The sequence below is a fragment of the Prionailurus bengalensis genome, chromosome D1 (assembly GCF_016509475.1).
Source record: "Prionailurus bengalensis isolate Pbe53 chromosome D1, Fcat_Pben_1.1_paternal_pri, whole genome shotgun sequence".
NCBI classification, from domain to species: Eukaryota; Metazoa; Chordata; class Mammalia; order Carnivora; family Felidae; genus Prionailurus; species Prionailurus bengalensis.
In genome coordinates this window covers 94,856,022-94,875,663 of record NC_057346.1, presented here as the reverse complement: position 1 = coordinate 94,875,663, position 19,642 = coordinate 94,856,022, and the positions used below count along the sequence as shown (strand labels likewise).

The window sequence follows — 19,642 nt, the reverse complement described above, 5'->3', positions numbered from 1 at the left end:
CTGTGTTTTTTAAATTCTCCCACCGTATGTATATACTAATGTTATCAAAAAATAAGAGAAGGAAACAGAACTTGGTACCTTCACAGCCAATGTGACACAATGTTTGATTTAGAATTAAAAGGAAAAAGGGTGCCTGAGTGGCTCAGTCAGTTATTTTGACTCTTGATTTCCTCTCAGGTCATGATCTCTTGCTGTTTTGGAGATCAAGCTTCGTATTGGGCCCTGTGCTGACAGCACAGAGCCTACCTGGGATTCTCTCTCTCTCTCTCTCTCTCTCTCTCTCTCTCTCTCTCTCTCTCTCTCTCCCCCCCCGCCCCTCCCCCACTTTCTCTCTCTTTCTCTCTCTCAAAATACATAAACTTTAAAAAGAAAGGAATCATAGAAAATTTAAAATTCAAGACCCTCTTTCTTCAAGAGAAAACTGAGGACAAGTGAGGACAAAGAGGCTTATTACAAGGGCATGCATGCAGAGGACAGCGAATTCAGGCCAGGAACCCATATTTATTGTATGTTTTTTTCTTTTTTGAACATTTGATCATGAGGGGAAAACATGAGCAGAACCCCCACTACCACAAATTTAGGCAGTCGAGTTTCCCACATTTGGGGAAATCGCAGGGGTCAGCACATCTGGATTGCACTGGATAAGCCTCCCTCCTGGGAAAACCACCTTCATGGTCACGGTATCTCCCTGTGCTCAGGCACTGAACTGCTTCCATGAAAACTCTCTACTCTTCCTCCATATTTACTATATTTTAAGACCAGTTATTTTTCTGTTTCATCTTGGGTATTTGTATTTAATCTGTGACAATTGGACAACATGATACAGGTGATTTGTTTTAAACATTATGGCTAATGGATGTGTAATTCTGATTACATGAGACTTTCCAGTTATTCAGAGTTTTATCACGGGAGTCCTTGTTGGATGGAGAAGGGAACGAGGTACCCACTAACCCAGTCTGTCTCTTGTCAGTAAGAGGGACTTTTGGTTGCCTCTTTGATTAATTTTTTGCAGTAGTGGGATGTAGGCTCACAACACTAATGCCCCTTTGAAAAGGCCTTTGGGATATCTGTATGAAAGTAACATGAGCATGAAGTTGCTCCAAATCAAGTCAGGATGCTTGCTTTCTTATCAAGATGAGATTAATTTACTGTGAGAATTGCATAGAAAGAACATTTCTTTTGAGTTGTATAACATATCAAAATTACTATGTCTTGGGAAGAGAAATCTTTGCGTGAAGGACAATGTTGGGAGTAGTAAGGAGAGATGAACAAGGCAGTCACCGGTTCTGGGTGACAATGAGCATCCTAATGGCTGCAGCCATTGTCACATCACTAGTCCCAGCAGAAGCCCAGTGTCTAAACTGTAATATGGGGCTCAGTGAAAGCTAATTCAATGAAGATATAGATGTAGGTTATCTTTATATTTCATCTTTATAATAATTATGGCCTCTTGTCCAATGCCTGCTATTTTCTGGGCATTTTGTCAGGTACCTTACATATCTTATTTCTGTTTTGAATGCTTTTTGGAGAACAATTTAGAGACTGATTACAAGCTTATGATGCATCTGTTCAGTTCACAATGATTCTCCATCTGGAAAGCCTGTCTCCAACCTGATCTACAATCCTCTCAACAGTCACTTTTGTAATACATGACCCTGTCTTCTGGTCACTGCAAATTGGGCCAGGATGGACATCTTACTGAACCCAGGACATTTAGATTCTCTCTTCCATGAATTTGCAAATGAAGTTAAGATTCAGAGTCTGTTAGTCTGGGGGTGGTTGGAAGAGTAATATGCAAACTCCAGAATTGTGATTCTCTAGGAAAAAAGAATGGAGTATAAAGCAGGTGCAGAGAAGGAGGAAGAGATCAAAGATAGAGTCTTGACATTTATTCCCTGTATCTGTTTTTACTTAAAACCTAGCTTTAAATCCCTGAATTCTAAAGCTGTCCTCTCTTTGCTTAAACTAGCTAGAATTGATTTTTGAAAGTTAGAAAAGTTTTAATCTAGAATCTTGGCCATTATGGGTATAAATATATATGTATGCATACATACATACCTACATCCATAAAAACATTATTTCAGCCTCATGGCACATCCCAGAGTGAGTATTATCATCCTCATTTCATGGGTGAGGATACAGGCTCAGAGAGTGGAAGCAGTCTTCCCAATGTAACCTTAGAATAGTTAGAGTTGGTATTTGATCTGAAGTTGGAATAGCTTAAAATCCTCTGATCTTACTAGTCTATATATTATGCCCCATGTAGATATATTCATTCTTTTAGCAGGCATTTATGGATGTCCTTTTAAGTCCAAGGCACTATGTTTCTAGAATTCCACCAGGGTTGCCAAGTAGTTGTAGATATTTACATGGTGTTACATCTGTATGTGTCCATGTAGACTGCTAAAGGCCAGCTACTCAGCTCAAGGTTAAGGAATAGTTTTTGAGACTCATTATCCATACATTATGCTCTCAGTAAAGATAACATTAAGGAGAGATCAGCTTCCAAAAGACAGAGGAGGTGTCATGGGCTTTTGGTATTACTAAAAGCTTTCAATTATGAGCACTTTACTGAGCTGCTGTGTGTATTTTAACTGGATCAGATGCCACCTGGTATGATTTTGTCCCTGGCCTTCAGACAGAATATGGCTGGGATTGCCAGTGGACTGGTAATGAGCACCTGTTTTTAGAGTTGTTGTCGTTGTTTTAATGGTGCCCTGAAGATTTCATGATATGAAAATCCAATAATGTCTCAAACTTACTATTAAACAAAGAAGTCATGTGACTTTCCCAATGTCATAGAACTAGTTTGTCATAGATACGGGGCTTCTGCTAAGAATACACAGCCAACAGAAATCATTTAAAATAATTTACATTATTTTTCTTTTTATTCCTCCAGATAACAACACATGTTGATTAGATTCATGTCATATCCATTATGCATTCTACCCTCACAGTCTGTCTTTCTCTGAATTAATGAAACATAAAATGGGAAAATTATAGGTTTTATAGTTAGAATCTATAGTGCTTAGGGTACAGTATAAAAACCTCTTTATTAATTTCATGCATTCTAGCCTATTATAAAATTCTCCCTTTTTATATTAAAACTTAAAATTTCTCTAAATTAAAAAGCACAATTGTTAATGTCATTATATTCTTACAAATGACATGAGTCATATGTCTTATATGACATAGCACCTCAGTTTTTATAAAATTTATGCCTTCTATGTATGGTAATATACAAAATAGGCAAGAACAATATGGTTGATAACTCTGGAAGTGGAAATTATTCAGGTTTGCTAATGCCCAAAAGAGCTAGACATTATCTTAATAATAATAATAATAATAATAATGATGACAATTAGAACAACATTAACAGCTGTTACAGAATATTTACTTTAACCCAGGCAATGTTCTGAGTACTTTATACTCATCAATTCTATCTTCACAACTGCCTGTGAGTTGGGAATATTAGTATCCCATTTTACAGATGAGGAGAATGAAGCAGAGATTTTATTTGGTCCTGGCACCCCTGAGCCATTTTCTAGGTAGAAAAGAGATTTGTCCTGTCCTTGGTCTTAAAATTCAGTGCACATGTATATAATACGTAAATGGTTAAACGGTTTCTCCTTATCTGACTGCAACTCTACTTGGTTGGGTTGTTTTCTCCCTCTTTTTTTTCTCAGTGAACTCCTACTGAAATTTTAAAGCTTATAAAAATTCACTCCTTTTTAAAGTTTATTTTCTAAGAAACTTTCATTTTTTCTTCATTCATAGTCCCTTGACTTTTTTTTTTTTCCTTAATAATCTGCTATTCTACTTTGGAACATCATTGACTTCCTAACCAATACAAAGGATAAGTTTTATTTATTAAGTTATTAATCCCTTTGTGAAACTTGACACTCTTAATGATTAAGAGACTTAATGACTCCCAGAGTTCTTGAAACTTTTCCTCCTTGGACCTTCAATGCACCATCCTCCACAGTTCCTTCTTTTGGTTTTCTAATCATTCCAGCTCAGTCTTCATTGTGTGTACTTATTAAATGATGCAAGCCCATGGCCTAGATCCTAAAACAAGATCCACCATCCAGAATGACAGTTGACATAACAAAGGATCGCAGTAAATGTTAACTGAATAATTTACTCTTATGAAACTTAACCCATGCCTGTGGTTTCAACTATGAAACTAGCAAATGTGAAAAACAGAGCTCTTAAGCTTAGGAATTTCTGATGGCCTTCTAATGTCAGGCTTACTATTACCATGTTTCTCTCATTCTTTTTTATCTGGATTGTTCCTTCTTTTACTGACTCTTTTCTCTTACACACACACACACACACACACACACACACACACACAGACACTGATGTCTTTGGGGTATCGGGTATTGGGCTAGATGTTGTGTCTGTGGTGGTGCCTTCCTGACACTTATTATGTGGATAATGATACCAGCTCTTTATACTGTTTCTCTGTCTTTTTTCCTTTACCCTCCATTTCATTTTTCACATTCATGCTGGAGTATTTTTTGGAAAGTATCTGTAGCTATCAGTACTTAAAAATCTTTTGATGGTTCCATATTGATTTACAACAGAGTTCCCACACCTTTGGTAGCTCAGAAGGCCCTTTACGATTGCATCCCTGCCTACATACCTAGCCCCAGTTCCTCCATTTTTCACTGTGTCCTATACTTTAGACACGGCAAGGTTTTCAGTATTCCCTAGTTATGGTTTTGTTCATCTGGGTGTCTTTATACATATCATCTAGTTGGGGTTTGGTGGGGTAATGAGGTGATCAATACGTAACACTCTTCTTATCTGGCTTAGAGCTAATTGAGGGGTTAACACGGAGTAAGATTAAGTAGAGAGTAAAATGACGCCTTCATCTTGAACATATTTATATATTAGAGTTGCAGTTTATATTGTTTGGCAAGTGGGTCTCTCTAAATCCTAGAATAAACAGTCTTATAATGTCTTCCAATCAGAGACAGGACAGGCCAATTTTAGACCACTGTGGTCTAAATCTTAGTCACATCTTAGTGATGTGGAAATGGAGCTCCTCCAAACTCTAAATAGTTTTTAGTGACTAATGAATATATGTCATATGTAAGCTGAAGTCGTCAGGGTTTTTTTTTCAATTTTAAGTGGAAAACAAAAGCACCTCACTTTGCCTTACACCAAACAGTGGAGCTGATTAGCTCACATAACTAAAAAGCATGGCAATTGAATTTTTTGGAGCGTGGTTGAGTCCAGGGACTCCACGTCGCACAACTTGATCTGTCTTCATCTTTGCTTTCCTCTCTCTTGATTCAAGTCTTGGGCAGGCTCTTTCCTTGCTGTGCTATGATGATATTAAGATGGCCATCAGCATCTGGCAACTATCTTACAGGCTCAGCTATCCCAGTGAAAAGAGAGCTTGACTTTCTGGATAATTCTAGCAAAAGGCTGGAATAAATGCCATTAGGTAACTTAAACCTATGAAGTAAAATAATGTCTGTTTTTGGCTAGGCTTCCATAACTGTGGTTAAAGTCAGGGTAATCTGAAGGACTGAGATGGAGAAGGAATGTTTCACCAAAGGGATATCAGAGTGTTGCTCCAGAAGAAAGAGGATCTGTTTTGGCCAGGTGGAAACCATGAATGTCTACACAGGCATGCATAGTTCCGTAGGTGAGTGGAATGATGAACCAAGGTAGACAGGTTGTTTAGCATCAGTGACACCAAGTCTAGGTAAAACAGTCTTTTGTAGATTATGCTTATTGTTAAATTCTGCTTCTCCATGATTCTCTTGCAGACAGCCAGGGGACTGTACTCATTTTTTGTTAAGCTGGAAATCAGACTTTCCTGAAATAGGTGAATTGGGAAATCTCTTTGCTATACAGAAAATATTGTTGCTGTGACAATTGTTGCAGAAGAAGCCTGTTGGAAATGAGTTGGGAAGTCTCTGCTGTCAAATAAAAAGAGGGTGCATGCAGCTCTGAGTTTTTTCTATTCTAGTGTCTCCCAGAATCACACACGCACACACAAGCCTGCACACACGAACAGACACACACGTAAACACAAGCACACTCTAAAAAGATAAGTCATCATCTCACCCAAAAAATGATAAAACACAAAATAAACATGCCAGCTTCCATCCAACGGAAATAAAACTAGTTCCGAAATTTCAACCTAATGGTATGTGTCAGATTGTATTGAGTCACTTTGAGAGAAAAATTGCAGTATTATTCATTCGGATTTAAAATATCGTATTTGGATGTCTCCATGGTACGTGATGATCAGCGAAAACGGACGCTTTATGGGCTGCCGTGCACCGGGCAGGAGGGCGTGTTGTCCGCTTTGCTAAGGGACTTGCTTGTGCTCATTCTAACTAACATGGCCTAATTTTATTTTCCTTACTGTCTCTGTCTCATCGTGTTTTTTTCTTTTCCTTTTTTTCATGTTGGAAAAATACAATAGAATTGTCTTCTCAGCATGGGGATATCTGCATGTGTTAAAATTACATTTTCTATTTTAAACTCACTCCCTTTTTAATTTAAAAGGACTTGTCAGAACATGCAGTCTTCTTTCCCCCCTCCTAGAGAATGGAGGGTACACAAACCTGAGATCTCAAAAGAGGCGAAAAGCAACTTGTAGGGTAAACAAACCAACAAAAACAAAACAAAACATGAGACATTCTGGTTGATTCTATCTTAGCTGAATTCCCTCATGGAATTTGACGTGAAGAAGCTCCACACAGAGGAGTGACAGGAAGGTTATGCATTTTAGAAAAAGAATCTCCTTGTGTAGAAATTAGTAGGCAAGCTATCAACTTTCTTTTACCTCAGCTTTCTAGAAGACATTGAAGTGAAAGTTCTCATATTAATACCTATACACAGGTATATTCTATGAAATATAATGACAGTAACATTGAGAACCTTATTTGTGGGAGATGATGTGTACACATACACATAAATACATTTCCCAACTCAGCCTCATAGTGTGATTTATTTAAGGTGTTCTCCCCCTCAAAATTAATAAATGACTTACCATCTATGACCTTTGATTGGATTATTAGCTCCATTTTATAGATCAGAAAACTCATGTTGATTTAAGGCACCGTGATGAATGCTGTGGTACATCTTTCGAGAGCATATGCCCATATTCCTAGTTGACTGAAATGTTGACTGCTGAGGATCACAGCTGAGTTCCACTTGGGGAATTTCCTCTACCAAAGAAAGCTTACTTGGGGTGCCTGCGTGGCTCACTTGGTTAAGCATCTGACTTTTTTTTTTAATGTTTTATTTATATTTGAGAGAGAGAGAGAGACAGTGTGAGCGGGGGAGGGACAGAGAGAGGCAGAGATAAAATCTGAAGCAGGCTCCAGGCTCTGAGCTGTCAGCACAGAGCCCAACTTGGGACTCAAAGCCAGGAGCCCTGAGATCATGACCTGAGCTGAAGTCTAACACTTAACTGACTGAGGGACCCAGGTGCCCTAATTAAGGGTCAGACTCTTGAATCAGCTCAGGTCATGATCTCATGGTTTGTGGATTCAAGCCCCACTTTGGGCTCCATGCTGATAGTGTGGAACCTGCTTGGGATTCTCTGCATCTCTTTCCCTCTCTACCCCTACTTCACTCATGCATGTGTGTTCTCTCTCTCTAAATAAACTTAAAAGCAAAGAAAGCTTACTTTCCACGGTATACACAAATCCCCAAGGGGAAATTCTCTTTCTCTGAGTAGTTGGTGGGTGAGTAGAAATGTCCACTCTTGCCTCAATTTGGGGCACCTCTGAAAGGCTGCCTTAGCTCCAGAATTCCCTGAGGGACTGGCAAGGCTTTTGTTGAAATCAAATTGCAGTTTGATGTCTCCTTCTGACCAATCCTGTTTTCATCACCAGTGAGGGGTGTTGATCAAGAGTACTCCTTAATAAACCTTCATGCAAATCTTTCTCTTATGGTCTGTTTCTAGAAACTGCAGTCTAAAAAAAAAAAAAAAAAAAAAAAAAAAAAAAGAAAAGAAACTGCAGTCTAAGGTAGGCACCCAGAACATGTGGCCATTAAATGTTAGATATTACATTATTTACCAGAGACACCTATGTTAACAGTATGAATTGTTCTACAGAGTCAATTAGGCACAGGAAGAAATGTAAAGGCCTTTTTATGCTAACTCTTAATGCATTGCTTGATATTCAGAGCTATGTATGCATTATGCCTTATCAATTAATCTCTAGCCATCCTATCTGTGAGATATATGAATGTAGCATAAAGTCAGCCCTGCCCCAAATGCTGTTGGCTCATGGTAAGTAGGACCAGTGATGTTATTGGTCTTTTTCTCTTGTGTTATGCAATGTATAATAAGGGAATGTGTGGTCGTCAGTGCCTGAATGCCACTTTCAGTAATAGAAACGCCTTCTGGGGAAATAAGATTGGTGCCAGAACTCGAATATGGAAGCAAACTTGAAATTATTTCACTTCTATTTCAGAATGTTTTTTTTTTTAAAAGGAAAAGGCAGCAAGACCATTTTGAGGGCCGCCAACCACACTGAGGCATTTGAATGAGAATCTCTCTATAGCTTTCTATAACCTACTAAATAGAAATCCAGGGTTCTTAGGTAGGTATCTCAGCCTCTGTTCAATCTAGTGCCAAATTACTTTTGTACGTTATCACCTATAGTCCCCCTTCATGGGCACTCCATGTTTTTTGCCAAAGTGGACTGAGCTATTCCCTGAAGAAAAATAAAAACAAATATGTAAAATAAAATAAAAAATAAAATGTTCCATTCAAGATTGAGTAAGTCCACTCTATGCCATTCTTTCTTGCTGAGTACAACCCCCAAATTATAGAAAAAATAAAACAAAACAAAAAACTAACTGAACACTCTGAAAATTAAACAAAATCAGACAGAGGGGGAGGGGGGCCAAACACCGAAGAAACAGGGGCACCTGGGTGGCTCAGGCAGTTAATTATCTGTCTCTTGACTTCGACTCAGGTCATGACCTCATGGTTTGTGGGTCCAAGCCCTTCATCAGGCTATGTGCTGACAGTGTGGAGTCTGCTTGGGATCCTCTCTCTCACCCTCTCTTTCTGTCCCTCCCCTGCTCATTCTCTCTCTCTGTCTCAAAATAAATAGACTAAAAAAAAACAAAAACAAAACCCAGAAGAAACACCTTTAAAAGGGATAAGCCTCTCCCCCCCCCCCATTTTTTCCCCTCATTTGGAGCTGTGCTAGTAGTGGAGGAAGCAGTAAAACTTTGAAAGAATCCCTTATTATCGGCCAGAGGCACAACAAAAGGAGTCTTTATATCTGAAGAATGTGAGTGTATGTCAGAGAGAAGGCATCTAGAGAATGAGATTCCTTAAATGCTGTGTCTGAACCTGCCCAAGTTCTGAGTCCCCACAGACCTTCATGTGCAGGAAAGATGCAAATTAGCTTAGAAAAGGTTTTGAAAACTAAATTGACATTGAAACTAGCACCTAGAGGAAGTAAGTAGAAGTTAAAGTTTGAAGCAAACTGTGTTGACTGCCTGCCAAAACAACTACAGCAAAAATCAATATTCTGTAGAGAATTTTAATAGGACCCAGTACCTATGAAACAATTTTCAGGTGTTCAGGATACAATCCAAAATGAATCAATATGCATAGAAGTGGAAAAATAGTAGAGGTTCTCAAAGAAAAAGACTATCAATAGATGATACCCATGAGATGACTCAGATTTTGGAATTATCTGACAAAAACTTTAAAGAAGCTAACTATAACTATGCTTCATGATATAAAGGTAAACACGCTGGAAATAAATGAAGAAATAGAAATTTTCGACAGAGAAATAGAAATGATAAAAAAAAAAGGTGAACATTTTAGAACTAGAAATACAATACCTTAGATAAAAATTTCATCAAAAGGTCTTAAAAGCAGAATGGGGATGACAGAGTTAGACATTTACTGTTGTCCCACTGAAGGGAAAATTGAAAGTTCAAAAATAAAGCAAGAAAAATAGTAGCTATTTTGGCTAATATAGAAGACACTTTTCTCTGTGAATTCTATAAAATATAGATGGCTATTAAAAATTATAGCAGTGTGTGGTAAATTTTTAAGCAGATGTACATGTATATATGACAAATATAATATGAAGAGGGAAGAGTAAAAAGTGACCCAAGTGATTGTAAAACTTTTACATTTTACTTGAAGTAGTAACATGTTAGCACTACCTATATTGTGAAAAGATGTAGCCTCTAGAAAAACTACCAAAATAAGAACACAGTGAAATAGAGCCAAAATTACAGTGGATAAATAAAAATTAAGTACAGATGAAGATACATGAAAAAATGTACTATCCATGATAAAAACTCTCAGAAAGATAGGAATAGAAAATGGCATACTCAACATGATGATGGTGAGCTGCAAAAAATATACATAGTGAAGAATGAATGCTTGCCTCTAAGATCAGGAACAGGTCAAGGATATATGCTTTTATCATCCCAGTATTATACTGGAAGTTCTAACCATTGCAATAAAACAAGAAAAAGAAATGAGAGACATTCAGACTGGAAAGGAAGGCATAAAATTATTTGTGTATGACATTATGATGTATATAACAAATCTTTAAGACTATAAACATGCTCTTGGAACTAGTAAGTAAGCTTATTGAGGTTGCAGAACAAAATCAATATAAATATAAGTTGTATTTCTATGTACCAGCAACAAATAACTAAAATAATAATTTTAAAAGAGTCACATTTCACCAAACAGCATGAAATAAGTATAGATCTGAAAAAATACATGTAAAATTGGTATGCTGAATACTACAAAGCACTGATGTAAAATATCAAAGAAGATTAAATATAAAGACATATCATAACTTGGTATTATTAAGATGTCATTTCTCCCTAAACTGATTTGATGAAATCCACCCCCCCACCCAGAATTCTATCAGGATTTTTTTTATAGAAATCAACAAGCTGATTCTTAAGTGTATTTGTAAAGTCAAAGGAATTAGAATAGCCAAAAATCTTCTGAAAATCAAAAAACAGTGCTGTAGTATTCACATTAAATGATTTCAAAGCTTATTAGACAACTATAGTAATCATAACTGTTGTTTTCATGGGAGGATGGATACATAGAACAACATGGCCAATTTATTTCTGATAAACTTGCTAGGATCATTCAAATTAGGTTAATCTTTTCAACAAATTGTACTAGAAAAGTTAGACATCTATATGTGAAAAAAATAATTCCAACCCATATTTCAGATCTTCTACAATAATTAATTCAAAATGAGTAATACCTCTAGCTACAAAAACTAAAATTATAAACTTTCTTCAAGAAAACAGGAAAAAATCTTTGCAACCATAGATTCCACAAGGAATTCTTAGGTCACCAAAATCACTGCCTCTAAAAGAAAAAGAAAAGGATAACTCAAATGTATTAAATGAAAACTTAAGTTTTGGGAAAGATAACATTAAGAAAATGAAATGACAAGCCACAGAGTGGGAGAAAATGTTTTTTAAATTATGTGTCCGAACAAAGAATTTGTATCTAAAATATGTAAAGAATTCTTAAGAACGTAATAAGAAAACAATCCAATTAAAAAATAAGGGCAGAGGAACTATATAAACACTTTCCTAGAGAAGATATTCTTTGACAAAGAAGCATATTTGAAGGTGCCCAGCATGATTATTAGATGTATTAGTATCCTAGATCTTCCATAACAAGTTGTCAGAAACTAGGTGGCTTAAAACAATAGAAATGTATTCTCTCAGAATTCTGTAGGCAAGAAGTACAAAATCAAGGAGTCAACAGGACTATGCTCCCAGTGAAGGGTTTAGGTAAGAATGTTTTCTTGCATTTTATGATCCTCCTCTAGCATCTTATGATTGCCAGTAATCCTTGTGATAATAATAATAATAATAGTAATTATAATCATCATCATCATCATCTTGAAAAAAAATTGATAGTACCATGTTTTAACGTGGATGCCGAGAAAGCCAAAACTCCTGCACATCTGCTGGTGATAATACAAAATGGTTTAGCTTGTTTGGAAGAGAGTTTGATGGTGTTTCATATAGGTGAAAAGATACTTACCCATCTATCTCACCTCTGCACACCCACAAAAATGAAAATTAAAGTTCGCACAAAAACGTCTACTCAAATGTTGAATAGTGGTATTATTCATAATTTCCTAAAATTGAAGACAATCCAAATGATGTACTAGTGGTTAGTGGGTAAAATCTATGATGCATTTATATAATGGAATATTATTCTGCAGTATTATTGATATACACGATCATAGGCTGAAATTCAAACACATTATGCTAAGTGAAATACCAAATTTGAAAGACCACATACTGTCTAACTCCGTTTTTATGGTATTATGGAGAATAAAATCATAAGAAATAGCAACAGAAATCAAGTCAGCAGTTGTCAGGGATGAGGTTGATTGGAAGTGTAGACCACAAAGAGGCCAGGAGGACATTGGTGTGATTCAGCAGGTGTACATCTTTATTGTGGTGGCATTTTCTCTATGCATTCATTAAAATTTATAGAAATATACACCAAACTAGGGAATTTTACAGTATGTAAATAAATACAATCCAGCAAATAGAAAGCTGATGCCTGATATTTTTTGTGGTATGTATTGGGACATAATAAATGTTAGTTCCTTTCTTCTCCCATGCATAAAGGACATCTCCTATTGCTATTTTATTTGTTGGCTACTTTTACATATTCATAGTTTCCTTTTTCTCCACACCCCCCCACCCCCCATAGAATGTCTCCCCCCCTTGGCAATTTGGTAAATAATTTCATTTGGACTTTTTTACTGTGTCTCAGTTACATTCTTTGCTACTTTATCATAAGCTAAATATGATCTTGTTTGGCCTTCCACCTGTGCTGCTGTCATAACTGAAGATGTCTTGTAACCTAGAAGTCAATTGGTGACTTTTCGTCCCCTGAAATTTATTTAAGAGGCTCTTTTCTATCCTAATTTCAAGTTCCATGAAACTCCAAAACCATATCATTTCCCAAGGGCTTATATCCTTGATATCCTTGTGTTCACCAAGCTCCTACTACCACTGGAGCTGTTCTGTCTTGAGATAGAAAGTTGAGCCCCCTTTTATTTGATCTCTTCTTTGTGTTCTGGCAAAAATCAGTCACATGAAGCATCTCTCAGTCAAGCACACTAAAGATTTGTAAGAAGGAATATTCAGAACATCAACTGCACATTATTCACTCTAGTGCTTGATATGGTGGCCCATATCTGAGGTAAACCACAGACACCCACAAATATCCTGGTTTCTATCTCTTCTGTACTTTGAAAGCCCATCATCTCTTCTTTCTTCCCACATCTCTCAGGAGCATAATCAGTTTCTTTTCTGGTCTCATAAACTGTAGTTTCTCCACTAAGTTTCGCTTTCTTGGTTCCATTGGTACCCACGTCTTTAGCTTCTTCTCTTATACCCTGAGCAGCTTCTCAAGATAAGTTCTCCAAGTCAGGTCCTCCCTAGGAGGGAATTCTGTTGGAAGATGTTTTGATAATAAAATGTTCTCTTTGTTCCAATCTAGTGAAGCACCTATTACCAAATTGTAAACATTTACCTTCACGTCCATTTTTCTCGCTATCCATGAAATCATCAAGGGTGGGTTTCATCCTCCTCCCTCTCTTGCCCCAAAACTTACCACAGTGGTACATGGTAGATATTCAACAAGGAAATTAAAGCATCTTAGCCCATCCAGGATGCTATAAGAAAATACCATAGACTGAGTGGAGTACTGCAGAATAATAGAAAAGTTATATTGGTCTTTATCTGGAGTTACTGCACAGAGCTCCTAAAGCTGTTGGGATTTCCTAATATTTTATTATTCTAACATTTCATCTTTGTTCTAATATTTCATCTTTGTTCTAATACTTCATCTTTGACCTTGGGTCCTCACACAGAGCTCCTTTGGTATTACCTGAGTGATAAGAGTGTTTTTTGGGGGCGCCTGGGTGGCGCAGTTGGTTGAGCGTCCGACTTCAGCCAGGTCACGATCTCGCGGTCCGTGAGTTTGAGCCCCGCATCAGGCTCTGGGCTGATGGCTCGGAGCCTGGAGCCTGTTTCCGATTCTGTATCTCCCTCTCTCTCTGCCCCTCCCCCATTCATGCTCTGTCTCTCTCTGTCCCAAAAATAAATAAAAACTTTGAAGAAAAAAGAAATTAAAAAAAAAAGAGTGTTTTTTGTTATAATGAGGCATCTCCCAGTGGGCCCCTGGATAGGAGCTGGTCACCAGAAAGTTCAAGCCCTGAATAGAAGCTTGAAACTTTGAGCCCCACCCATCCCATTGTCTGGCGAGAGGAGAGGGTCTAGAAATGCAGTAATAATTGATCATGCCTACATGATGAAGTCTCCATAGGAATCCCAATTGTATGGGGTTTGAATCACTTCCAGGTTGACGAATAGGTAGAGGTGGTAAGGTAGCATGCCTTTACAGGGCATGGAAGCTCCACACCTCTTCTCATGTACCTTTGACTCTAAGGTTACCTTTGACTCTGTTTTTAAGTTATATCTTTTTACAATAAACAGGTGATGTAGTAAGTAAACGGTTTCTCTGAGTTCTATGAGCCACTCTAGCAAATGCTGAGAATGAGGTACTAGGAACCTATGGTTTATAGCCAGTGGGTCAGAAGCAGAAGTAACAACCTGGACTTATGATTGTCATCTGAAGCATGTAGGGGGCATTCTTGTACAACTGAGACTTAACTTGTGAGATCTAATGTAACTCCAGGTAGGTCATGTCAAAATGGAGTTAAATTGTAGGATACCCAGTTGGTGTTGTATAATGGCTTGATGTGTGGCAAATCCCCTGTGTGGGTGACCAGAAATATCAGAAGTGCAGTCTTATGTGTGAGTTGTAAAGGAGAAACACACAGGAGTGTTTTTTTCTTTTATATTTATGAACAACAAACATTAATTTGTTAGGTTTTGTAGGTCAGAGAGTTCAAGATCAAGGTATCAGCAGACTCAGTGTCTGGTGAATAATTACTTCCTGGTTCACAGATGACTATTTTCCTGGTGTCTTCACATGGTGGAAGGGGTCAGGGAGCTATTTATGGCTTTTTGTTGCAAGCATACTTATCCCATTCATGAGGGGTCCTCATGACTTAATGACCCTCATGACCTAATCATCTCCCAAAGCCCTCACCTCTAAATCCTATTAGATGAGGAATTAGGATTTCAACAATTGAATTTGGGAGGTGTCCACAAACAGCCTATGGGAGAAAGAATAGCCAGGCTTTTTTTTTTTTTTTGCACCATATTTATACTATTCCCTAAATCTGTAACATTATCCCTACTGTTTCTATCTCATTTCTTCATGTCCTTGAAGTTCCTGCATCCCATACTTGTACAACTATGGTACCTTTCCTTACCTTTCCAGATCTTTTTCCTCTGAGCTCTGAATTTCACTTTTTCTCTTTTCCACTTCTTCAATGAAAGCAAGAGTTGTATTTAGCATACTTATATAAAGTTCTCCAGTATATATCCCTGATGAGAAGTTAATAAATGCATTCATATATTCAACCAGTATTTAATGAGTGCTTACAACTTGCCAATCCTATTCTAGGAGCTGGACATATAACAGGGACTCAAATAAAGAAAAGGTACCCCCTGCCCCCCTGAAGAGTTTATATTCTAGTGGTGAGAATCCCAGAATAAGCATAAAACAAATACACATAGAACATGTAATTTGGTAATAAGTATTTGAAGATAGAGTAGGTTTAGGGGATAGAGATGTATGCATGCATGGTGAGGGAGGGCCACATAGGAGGAGGAATTGTCATTTTATGTAGATTGTTGGGCAAAATATGGTAAGATAAAGGTTAAATAGAAACAGAAGTGATATAGAGAGAGGGCCATGCAGATATATGGGGAATAAAGCATTCTAGCATTTCATACATCTTGAGATGAGCATCTTATAATTCACGAAGCAGAAAATGAAGGGGAGCGTGTTAATACAGTTGGAGAGAAATGTTTCAAAGTACCACATATTCATTTTCATGAAAACGCTATGGATAATTAAGGGGGAGACTTGAGAAGTTAGAGTGGGAAATAGACATTGTTTGGGAACACAAGGCAATGGCTTCTTTGACTTCTGTTGAAACCCAGTAGGCTGACCCCTGCTAGAGCATAGCTGGGCACGGGACACCATGGAATGGCTCTCCTGAGTTCTCCACCTATAGAAGTATCCTGCCTGTTCCTGTCATATTGCCATCCATCTTTGTCTCAAAGACAATTTTAAATGCAAAACATACCATTTAGGATTTGGTTTTTGTGAATGGGGAGATACCAAAAGTTGTCAGGAGATTTGATTAGGGTGGGATCTTCTTGGGTTACAGAGAAACAATATTTGATTTCTTATTTAATCAAAAGGACAATAAAAACTTTTCAAGTAGACATAGGAGGTAGCATGACTATAAAAAACCTTAGTTTTTTTCAAAATTGAGAAGACTTGGTGATTTTAAATAATCAAGGGCAGGATAAAGTTAACATGAAAGTATGGGAACTTTTTCTTATAAAGCACAGAACTTTTGCCTCTGAGGCAGATTACTCAGAAGTTAAAGGAAAACCTTTTACAACCTCTTAGACCTATACTTGAAGAAAAATGTAAACAGAAACTCTTTTTGAAAATATTATAAATAAACCCATTATATAAACCTTACGTAGAATTGACCAACAAATAAAATTCCATTTTCATGAACTTTCTACAATTTTCTATATCCAGGTTTTTTCTTAAGGTTTTTTTTTCTTATTAAGGTTTTTTTCTTAAACTTTCCTCTGTCTTATTCTGAAACAATCAGTCACTTAAGACAAATCTACTCTCTTTTTTATCTTAAAACCACATGGTTAAGAGTACATTTTCTCAGAATGGCCAAAATAAACACGTTCATTAACAAGTACAAATATATAGAGCCTCTCTATACCATTAAATATATGTCTTACATCTCTCCATCTCTTAAATATAAGATAAAAACAATTATATAAATTTAAAACTATGCTTTGTAACTAATGTTACAGTATTAAAAATTATCTACTTATTTAATGAATAAGTTAATGAGCTCAATTTAGCAGCAGTCCAAATTTTAAATTACCTAAACATCTTGGAAATTATCTTCAAACTAAGAGATACCCCAAAATATTAGTGTTTAAATAAAGTTTGTCAGATTAATGATACAATTTGGTTAATGCCAGTCTACATTTTTCATAATCATATTTTATAAGAAATAATGGTAGCTCATGTGATCAGTAAACATGTTTAGAAAGAACCTACTAAAGCAGAATAAAAACATGTACTTACCTCATACTGAAAACACCGATGACTCAAGATAAAATATGGTTCTTTGTATTAAACCAAAATTATTATAATAGTTTTACCTGTTGAAGCTTTACCTAAGAATATGAATCTTTTTCTGAATTATAGAAATCTATACGTACAGATAGATGCAGAGAGCTCATAGTTCTAATTCCAAAATTTTTGTCATGAGTCAAGCATAAACAAATGAATACAAAATATAAAATTCACAGATGCATTTCAAAGACCTGGTCTCTTCTCAGAGGGTATACATTCTTTACTTATTTAAACTCAAAGCAGACAAATAACCATAAAAGTAAAATAAACCAGAATCTCTGTTCTCTTTCATCCAACAGAGGTAAAAATCTCTATAAATCATGAATCCCTATATTGAGATCAACAGCTGTTGATCCAAGTAGAAAAGAGTGTCATCCGGGAACCTTATGGGAATCAAGAGGAAGCATTGAGTTGAGTCTGACCTCAGAATCAGGAGGGCAGTGTGGTCTTTTCAGAATTAGCCATTTCCCAGAACCTGAAAGGATGGGGGAGGTTTCGAAGCCATTGCTGCTTTCCAGAAGCACAGATTCAGCATTGTCACAGATCTTTTAAATAGGTGCTGTAATAAACCTTATATTCTGGATGAGGATGTTGAGGCACAGAGAGGTTAAATAACTTACCCAAACTCACACAGCTGCTCAGTAGTAGAGGTGGGAAACAAACTCTTGAAGTCTCACACTGTGTGTTCCTGCTCTTTGCCAACATATGCATTTGTCCTGTGTCCTAATAACTTCCCACAAGGTTAAAGACCTTTTCTTCCTAGTCTGTCACTCTGACCCCACAGAATAAAGCTCAATAAATATTGGTTGATGAATAAACAATAGAAGAGAGCGTGAGCCATCAATTGTGAAAGAAGAGAGTGAGGCAGAAAATGAACACAGAGTGAAATGAAGAGAAAAGAAAAAAAGACATGAGCTATTTCCTTTTTTCTGCTCTTGGAGATACATATTGTTTCTGCCTCCCCAAGCTAGAAAGGGAAAAAGTCCTCACTTAAACCATTTTCCCCCAATTGTCAATTCAGTCCCAGGAAAAACCTTAATCATTTAGAGACATAAATTAATTACTACTGAAAACGGAGAATGTAAGTAATGTGACATTGTTACTAATAAAAACTAGAGCATAGACTTTGCTGTTTATATCTGTTTGGGGTGTGGGCTGGTGTGCATCTTCCCTCCAATTTTCTAAAAATTAAAACTGGAACTATATGAAAATCACATATTCTAATCTGTGACATTTTTCCTTATTCCTCTTGAGTCTGAAATGTTTTCCAGAAACAATGATGTCCTTCAAATTTCTTGGTCAACTATAATCACAGATAATTCTAAATGCCTTATACTCCTCTATTAGGAATTATTAACTAATATTTTGATGAGAAAAGTTTACACTTTTTTTGGCTCTTAAGAATAATAAGGAAGTGGCAGCCACAACATCCAAGATTGACATTGAAGAATGTATTTTGGCAATAATCAGGTTTTGGGATTTAGTATTTAAATGGATCTTTTGGAATAAGCAGAGGAGAAACAATTGCCTAGCTAATTGGGACAAAGGAAAAGCAGATAAATGGTGTTCCAGATTCTTCCCCACAGCCACACCACTGGATGAATAAGGAAGTCACACAGAGGAGGCTTTTTCTCCTCATCATGACCAAAGTGCGGTTCTTTTGTGGTGACTAAGTACCTCATTTTACAATAGGGTTACATCCCAATAAACCCATCATAAATTGAGAACATTGTAAGTTGAAAATGCATTTAATACATTTTAACCTATAGAACATTACAGCTTAGCCTGGTGAGAACACTTACATTATGTACAGTTGGGCAAAATCCTCTAACATAAAGCCTGTCTATATATGTATGTATGTATGTCTGTATGTCTGTATTTATGTATTTATTTGGAGGAGGACGAGGAGGACGAGGAGGAGGAGGAGGAGGAGGAGAAGGAGGACAAGGAGGACAAGGAGGACAAGGAGGAGGAGGAGAGAGAATGAGAATGAGAATCTCAAGCAGGCTCCGTGCAGTCAGTGTGAAGGCCATGCAGGGTTCAATCGCCTGAACCATAATATCATGACTTAAGCTGAAACCTTGAGTGGGATGCTTAATGAACTGAGCCACCCAGTTGCCCCACAAAACCTATTTTAAAATAAAGTGTTGAGGGGCGCCTGGGTGGCGCAGTTGGTTAAGCGTCCGACTTCAGCCAGGTCACGATCTCGCGGTCCGTGAGTTCGAGCCCCGCGTCAGGCTCTGGGCTGATGGCTCAGAGCCTGGAGCCTGTTTCCGATTCTGTGTCTCCCTC

At 37.1% G+C, this 19,642-nt stretch overlaps 1 non-coding gene across 1 annotated transcript; it reads right to left on the bottom strand.

The window, feature by feature from the left end:
* Positions 1–539: 539 nt before the first annotated feature.
* On the bottom strand, positions 540–706 carry LOC122484610. Its single transcript, XR_006297666.1, has one exon. It is a non-coding gene; the product is annotated as a U1 spliceosomal RNA (small nuclear RNA).
* Between the last annotated feature and the right edge of the window lie 18,936 nt (positions 707–19,642).